The 8,099-nt window shown below is 44.7% G+C and overlaps 1 long non-coding RNA gene across 1 annotated transcript; it reads left to right on the forward strand.

The window, feature by feature from the left end:
• Positions 1-5,114: 5,114 nt before the first annotated feature.
• On the forward strand, positions 5,115-7,617 carry LOC146177062 (uncharacterized). Its single transcript, XR_014701603.1, has 5 exons — positions 5,115-5,418; positions 5,584-5,727; positions 5,879-6,025; positions 6,166-6,299; positions 7,415-7,617. It is a non-coding gene; the product is annotated as an uncharacterized LOC146177062 (long non-coding RNA).
• The last annotated feature ends 482 nt before the right edge of the window (positions 7,618-8,099 follow it).

Consider the following 8,099-nt stretch of genomic DNA (forward strand, 5'->3'; position numbering starts at 1 on the left):
AGAAAAAAAAACGAAGGAAAATGATTATTGTCCAGGTTATTAATCGCATACTGTTTTTCTCAAAACAGTCTGGTAAAGCTAAGAGCCGCGAGAAAACAGGCCAGCGTCCTTGTCATTTGGTTTTGTTTATTTGCGTGTGGCCCATTCATCCTCTTTTACGACCTGCCGGGGTGGGACGGGCGGCTCTTTTCATTTTTTTTTTTTCGGAAGTCGGAGGGGCGCATTTTCGCAGCGAGCGGTCCGATTCTACACCGGAAACTAACCCCCTCTCCTCCCCCGCTTCTTGTCAACAGTTCTTGGAAGACTCGGCAGCTTGTGCTCGTGGGTGCGTGCGTGCTTTCAAGTTCGTTGCAGAAGTGTAGAGCGCGACCAAGAGACGATCTCGAGCGCGCGAGGACGCTGTACGTGCGAACGAAATGTTGGAAATGCAAGCGCGTTTTCCAAAGTTGCGCGTTATTAGTTAAAATTACAAGACAGTCAACTTTGTTACCTTCAATAACTAGGCGCTGGACAACCAGACCTCTTTTTCATTCGCATTTATATATTGTCAGGACAAGTGACTGTAATAGTTTTCAACCGCTGTATCCTTTCAGTAACTCCGCCAAGCCATCCTGAAGTAACGCGCTCCTCCGGCGCGTTTGGACAAAAAAAAATCGAAGATGCTCCGCTTTTTCTGTTTTTCTGTTTGTTTGTTTTTTCCTTTTTTCTTTTTGCTCAATAATGGGAGTGTGGTTTCATAGGAACGATACAGTTGATTTTTATTTATTTTATTAGTATTTCGCTTTTGTTTTACAGATTGTTTTGAATTATGGCTTCTATATTTTCTTGCTTGTTACTGTCCACTCCTGGTCCGCGAGAGACATATTTTCTCAACGCATCCTGCATATCAATATGAGTTTGAGACCCCTATGTTATACAGAGTGATTGAAAATTAATAATATTTATTGAGAGCTACACGAGGTACGCGCAATAAAAGAAGCTAATTGAAAAGAATTCTTTCCTGAAGCAGCTGCCGCAATTTCGGGTTTTTGTTGTGGCTTCAGACTAATAATATGGAGAACTTTTAGTTTTAAGGCGTGAACATGTATCGGAAGGGATTAAAGCGAATTATCTGTCGTACGTACTAAGCCGAGAGATCGCTTGTAGAATAGCCCTGCATGTGGAAGGAATGCTGCATAGGTCCAGAAACTTAAGACTTCTGCTTGAAAAGTACCGGGATAAGAGAGTAGAAACGATCATGACGTCATAGGCGTGAACTTCAACCATTTACTTAGCAGGGAACCAAAGAAATCTTATTGATAAACATGGAAATAGCAAAGCACACTGGGACAATAAATAATGTTTCAGTAAAACAGCAAACAGTACCGAACATATAAGGTAGCGGCAAGAAATATATAATGCAGTGAGTTTCTGGTCACACGTTGTATATCAATAATGCGCAGCTGCAACAGGACTCCCTCGGGAGCTCTGACCACCTAACAAATTTCCAGACAGTCGATTGCTCGATCCTTTGTGCTCACACATATACGCGTGAGCCGCAGGCTTGCGTCTTTCAAGACAAGAACCGAGTTCAAATCACTTCGATGTACAAGTGACCTTCCTGAGTTTGATGTGCCGCGTCAACAACCTCCGGATAAAGCTTTGCTCTCCAAGAGCTAACAGATGGCTATATCTAGGTGAGACGCACTAGCATGGGGAACAGTAGACAACGGGGTCACCGAAAGAATACGATCGACCGCGTTCCTATTCTGCTAAATGATCAATCCCACGGACTTCACTACACGTTGTTCGAACGCTTCGCGCGGCCTTCCACTGTGCGACGAAAAAGCTCACGGCGCTAGCAGCGGAATGTCCAAGCTGCGACACAGTCCTTAAGGACACGTGTGTGAGACTCGACCTGACCAAAGTTGATACAGTGCAGATCAATATGCCAGCTGTAAAGCCTGTTTAATTTGGTGGGGATCGAGTACGCCACACTCAGTGCGCCACCGAAAGTCTCTTACAGCATGCGGGAGATTGGGTGCAACAGGCGTCTCCCACTTCGCATACCTTTGGCACATATGTGTAGGGGCGCAGAATAGCAGAGCACTTCGCAGAGATTAGATACTGCTATGGCTATCCATGCTCCGTCTACGAACATCTCCTCTAACTATGCGAACACGTGCGCCTGCTTCCCCTGACCATGCACTACAAACATCTGCCTTCTACTTCCAAGCCAGTATAAAAGTTAAGGCCGCCCAACGTAACCTATGTGATCCACTAACTCGGATACCCAATAGCGCACAACAAAGGGCATAATGAAGACAAGGCGGAACCCAAATAGGCGCCACCACCTAGCTATAGTGAAAATATAATCAAAGTAGATTGACTTTGCAAGAGGAATACACAAGAAAACACGTGCTAAGCCATGCAGGGTCGTATCATTGGGAGGCTGGATCAATAAACAATCAAGGAACACAGATGTGGGAAAGTTGGCACCTGTGTGCACTAGGCTTTATCAGAAGTATCGCGCATACGTTAATTAGCTATAACTTTAGGATGAACAAGATGTCCGAGATTATTGAGTTAATATCTATCCCTAGTGTGACTATTGTGACTCATGCACGTACGCACGCACGCACTTACGCACGTCTGCAGTCGCACAGAGTAAATTGTTCCACGACCTTACACAGTGGTACGATGGAATAGTTAATAATAATTGAAAGAAGGAAATAAAAATTAGGGGGACGCTCAAGCTTCCCCTTAACGTTTGACGGGATACAACGCCTTCTCATTCTTCTCTCTATCTCTCTATTTCGGTGGACAACCGCAGTTAATTGCAAATTGGTTATAGGAAAGTAAAGGCGCAGCATCTGTCACAGATCCCGGTGGGAACCTGGACCGCATCTGCATATTTACTACCACATTCCGAATATTTCAGACAAAACTCGACGATACTCAAGCGAAAACCGGGTTACGAGGTGGCTTTTGGACCAAATGAGCTGTAACGCTTCGCATATATATGCTGCACTCTCGATAGACGAAACTCGGGTATATTGCCGACATGAGGATAAATGGAACAGCTTGGGACAAATATTTGCCCGCCTCAGTTAAAACACGGGGATTAGGAAAGCTTTATTCCTTATATATCAATATGCCGAGGCCGACTGTGTTTATCCAGAACACAAATGTGGTCCTGATAGTTTTCAAATAAAAATGAAAGGCACGCAAAGAGCCGATCGCCCGGACGATTCGCCTGTCGAACGTAACTTCCTGCGAACACAAGCATTGTGCAAAAAGTAACATTTGGTTCTTTTGAGAAAATTCAAAGGGATTGCGTTTTGAGAATCCCGCGCAACATGACGAGGATCGATCGGTTCCTGCACCAGTGGCGGTCTACATTGTTAAATTCTTCAACGTCAGCCTCACACGCAGAAATATGGTATGAAATGCCAGAATATATATAAAGTTCCTCGAATCCCCTTTTCCCCAGCCGCGTATTCACTGCTGCTATAATATATCATTAAATAACATTGTCCATATCAAAGTAAAGTCTCCTGCAATACCGCAGGTTTCCCCTCTACATTCCATGAGGCAGTCGGCTTAGCAGGAGAAGTTTGTATGTACAAACTGAAATAAAGATTGATTGATTGATTGATTGAAAGTGGAAAATTCGTATCATTGAAACAGCTATTTTTATGCAACATTGAGTTATACCGCGTGCATGATATATATTGACACTATATCATTTGAGCCTGCTGATAGAAATATACATTGCGCAACAGGAGGTGAAATTAACTGTTATTTATACATATTTTGAAATAACGCTTTAACCGCGCGCTAATTGAGCCGCGGCGGGTATGGTACACTCTGTGGTTGATCGCGAGTTGTCATGAACTTATGCTTGAATTTGTGAACTGGTAGGCGCTGATTGTCTGTTTGAAGCATACTTAGTATTAAGTGCCTAAGATTTGCGCGGTAACTGCTATGAACCTACGAATGTAATTGTCCATTTTTTTTTTATGGTTAAATGGTAACCTCTGAATTTAAACAACCTCATCATAAAGTTAACCTATAACATAACTCTAAGCAAACCCACGGTAAACCGAAGAGATCACGTGCCTTTAAGGTTTATATGTTAACCGTCAATTACTTTTGCCAGTGCCCTCGAAACCTATCAATCCTAAACGCCCTTAAATTCGTTTCGCAGCCTCCGTGAGTTTACATTTCGTACGGGGTCAAGAAAAGAGGCGGTGAGCTTTTATGAGCTTTCATCCGGATCCGGTGCACTTCGCCCTGCGACCTTCTACTGATTTTCATGCATCCCTAGAACAAATGGACAAAATATATTTTTGTCAGAAACTTGCAGCAGTTACTATGTGATTCAATCGTTATTTACCAGCTTGAGCTCAAAGTCACGGGCTTTAGTCGAGCTGCAGAAGCCGCATTATGATGGAAACCAAACGCGAAAACGGAAATGTGGTTTGCGATTAATATGACAGCCCGAGGGACTCTAAATAACCCACGTACTGCTTTGGGAAGTATAAATCCGCATGGACTATGTAATCTCTGCAAAAGCACTCATAATATACAGTGTTCTGCAACTTAACCGTCTTGGAAAAGTTTCCAAGACGGTTCCGATAAAGTTACTGAACCCTATATACGTAGCCAGGTCTTGCTATTTTGGCTAAATGAAGCTGCAGGTGTTCTACTGCCCCACACTTGGTTTATGTGGAAGATATTCGGTTAAAAGAACATTACATACATTCACTCCAAGCCATATTTTTTTCATGCAAAGAACTACAGCCGCTGGTATCAAGACGGGGGTTCTACAGAAGCCGTAGAAAAAAGAAAAGAAAAGAAAAGAAACTACCTCGACGCTTCTTGAACGACGAGGGAGGGGGGGGGGGGGGAGGGGGAGTACGTGAAAAAGAAAGAAAACTGCTTCTCGCTGCGCGGGACCCGCTGCCCCCCATCGGCCCATCTCTTTTCCTTGCGGCAAAGCGGAAAGAACCACGGGGAGGCGAAAGGCACCCTACCGCGGGGGGCGACAGGAATGCCGAAGCAGAGAGAGATAGCGCGAAAAAAAAAAAAAAAAAAAAAAAAAGAATTGCATGCACCGCACACAGGGAGATTCTCGCTGCTTTTTGCAGCTTCTCTCCCCCTCTCCTCCCTTCTTGAGGTCACATGTCCAAATGGCGGGAAAACACATCCCGCGCGAGCTAAGATGCGCGGCCGCGGCGTCACTCAGTCGACGGCCAGCCTCCGTGTGGGCGCGATGCGTACTGCCTAATCTTATCGTCCGCTTTTATTTCGCGCAAATTCAATCTGTCTCAACCTCCTGGTGCAGTCAGCGTTTGAAAAGAACAGCCCATATATGCAGCTGATGATTGCAGCCGCTTGTACAGATTCTTCGTGCCGAAGTTCACCAAAACATGCGTAAGTACATGATCTTTCGGTCTTGATCAGAGGAGCTCTTTGCTAGATTCGATATTATACTGAACATAATAATGTATTGTTTTGGAGCATATGTTCGTCTTGTTATATACCCCTTGCATCTTTCTTCATATATATATATAATTGGTGTGGGCGCTGATCGCGCAGGAAGACTTGCTGAGCCGTTTGGAAACAAGGCTGCGGCTGGCTGCGGTGGCAGAATTGGCTCATTTTGCAGTCTGGGTCCTTCGGTATCTCCTGCCCCAAAATGCTCGCCTTTTAACATGGAGGGACACTCACTATACCGATCAGGTAAGTCCAATTAGCACATATTTTGTTCGATACGACAATATACTGCAACTGTTTCTGGAGCGCGTATATATATGCGCATCTTGTTACTACGTGCATTTTTTTTTTTTTTTTTTTATAATCGATGTGTGCGCATTTCGCTCTGATTGCGCAGGAAGACGTGCTGAGCCGACTTAGAAACGATGCTGTGGCGGTGGAATTAGCTCTTTTCGCTGCAGTCCGAGGTCCGATCTCCTCTGCCCCAAAACGCCCGTCTTTCACTTCATATCGAAGTGCATGCACTGACATGTATACCCATCAGGTAAGTCAAATTAGCGCTGATTTTCTTCTATACGATAATGAACTGCAACTAATTATGTATTGTTTTGAGACTTATGCGCATCTTGTTACTGTAAATGCATATTTTGTAATTGGTATGCGCGCCTTGCGCTGATCGTGCAGGGAGGCGATATCAGCTGATCTGGAAACTGGCTGCGACAGTGGAAGCTCGTTTCGCCGAAGCCCGAAGTCCTTGGTCTCCTCTACACTAAAACGCTGGCCTTTCACTTCTTTATGGCGGTGCACTTGCCGGACAGGTATTAGCGCTGATTTTGTTTGAAAAATTCGATTATCCGACTCACATCGATGGGACGCATGCAACCCAGTTAAATGTCAAATGCTATCACTGATATAAATATTGCAGCACCCCTCGCCATAGGAGCGATCAGAAGCTGTACAAGCATCATCGCTGCTGCCAAGCAAGCTCGTGCCAGGACTGAGTACAATGTTTATGCCGTGTTTATTATTATTATTATTATTTTTTTTTGTTTTTTTTGCTGCTGTAATGATGTCTATACGTGAAAATTGATGATTGAGTGATGCGGTATGCTGGCAAGGTAAGTCAGCCAGTGCGTTCATTTTGTGGATTTTGGAATTATATATGTGATGCACACAGATCTGAGCCGTTTCACATTGATTTTGCTCTGTGCGCTTGCTTTCTGGGCAAGCAGTTGTATTTTCATCGTGCGGATTATTTCCTGGTGCTTACATGCTCATGAGGTGTTCAGCTAACCTGTTTCAAGCTTTAAAAATTTACAACGGGTTCTATAAGCTTCTAAGAGTTGGGCTGTCTAAATAGCCGAATTTTTAAAATAATGCTCGGTTGTTAAATAACGAAAATAAATCAGATGACTTATCGTTAAATATCCGGTCGCTTTTGCTGTAAAAGTTCCATCTAGTTTGAGAAAATTAAGCTGTATTCTACGGAATAAACTTATTGTAGGTTTCATGTAAATATCGCGGAAACTGTTTGTTCAGCCGCGTTGGAATCCCTCATACGCGCTCTATGACAAGCGCGGACACTTGGTTTTGCTAGAATTATTAAATTGCAGCATTAGCATTCAAGAACGCGCTTCGGGAGGATAAGGTTTGACTGCGCTACGGTTTCAAATTGCAACATCATGACTCCAGCAAAACGAAGTGATCGCGCCTTTTTCGCGGATTCACGGATCCTGATTACCTATTGCGGCTTTGCGCTAATGCGTTTTCAGTAGGGTCGCATGAAGTCAAGCACATAAAATATATTGATGTGATAGGCAGTTGGTGGCAGTGAGCAGACATTATTTTTTCTACCTTTCACCCTATATTTGCCTGCAATGTAAAAGTCTAGGCGAAAAGGAAATATTTCATTAAAACACTTGTCTTCGTACAGCTGACCAAGATGGAACCTGCCGCAGATCCGACCAGTCGCAGACATCAAGTGATCGACAGGCTGCCAAAAGAAGGGGACCAAGCCTCAAGCCCATCTTCCATATGTGGCACACGCGCAGTCATATATCCACGCTTATTAAAAAGCAAATCGCGAGCTTTTTCTGAACGCTGACAAATAAATTTTTCACCAAATACTGCAGCTTTTGTTTCTTCATGGCATCAGAAAAGCTACTGCTTTTCTTGATGCATTTGTATGTGCTACCCCGTTATATATGCATGGCCCACGATATATTAAATGCATGGCATGATACCTGCACGAGGGGCGATGCCGGCCACTAACCGGCGTCGGGAAGCAACCGGCCGACGTATGGTCTTTCGTCAGCAAAATGCTAGGGCAGACGAGCGGCCGACCATTCAGTAACGCTGGCAGACGGCAGGCCCACGTGCGGCAGGTGGTCGGTCACGTCGGGCCAAAAGGTTGGGCCGTAGTCGATTGCCTAAAATCGGCCAACGTTAGGTCAGTGTCAATCCCCGACGCCGGCCCTCATTCGGGTGCCGAAGGTCGGCCGGCCACTTTTTGGTCGGCGAGAAAGGTCGGCCCTATCTTTTGCCACACACTTTTTTTTGCTTGGGATCGTCATCATGCCGTGCTTAGGCTCGAGAGCATTATGCCATCCCTGCGGCAG

This window comes from Amblyomma maculatum, chromosome 10 (genome assembly GCF_055883805.1).
Source record: "Amblyomma maculatum isolate TAMU_Amacu chromosome 10, ASM5588380v1, whole genome shotgun sequence".
Lineage (NCBI taxonomy): Eukaryota > Metazoa > Arthropoda > Arachnida > Ixodida > Ixodidae > Amblyomma > Amblyomma maculatum.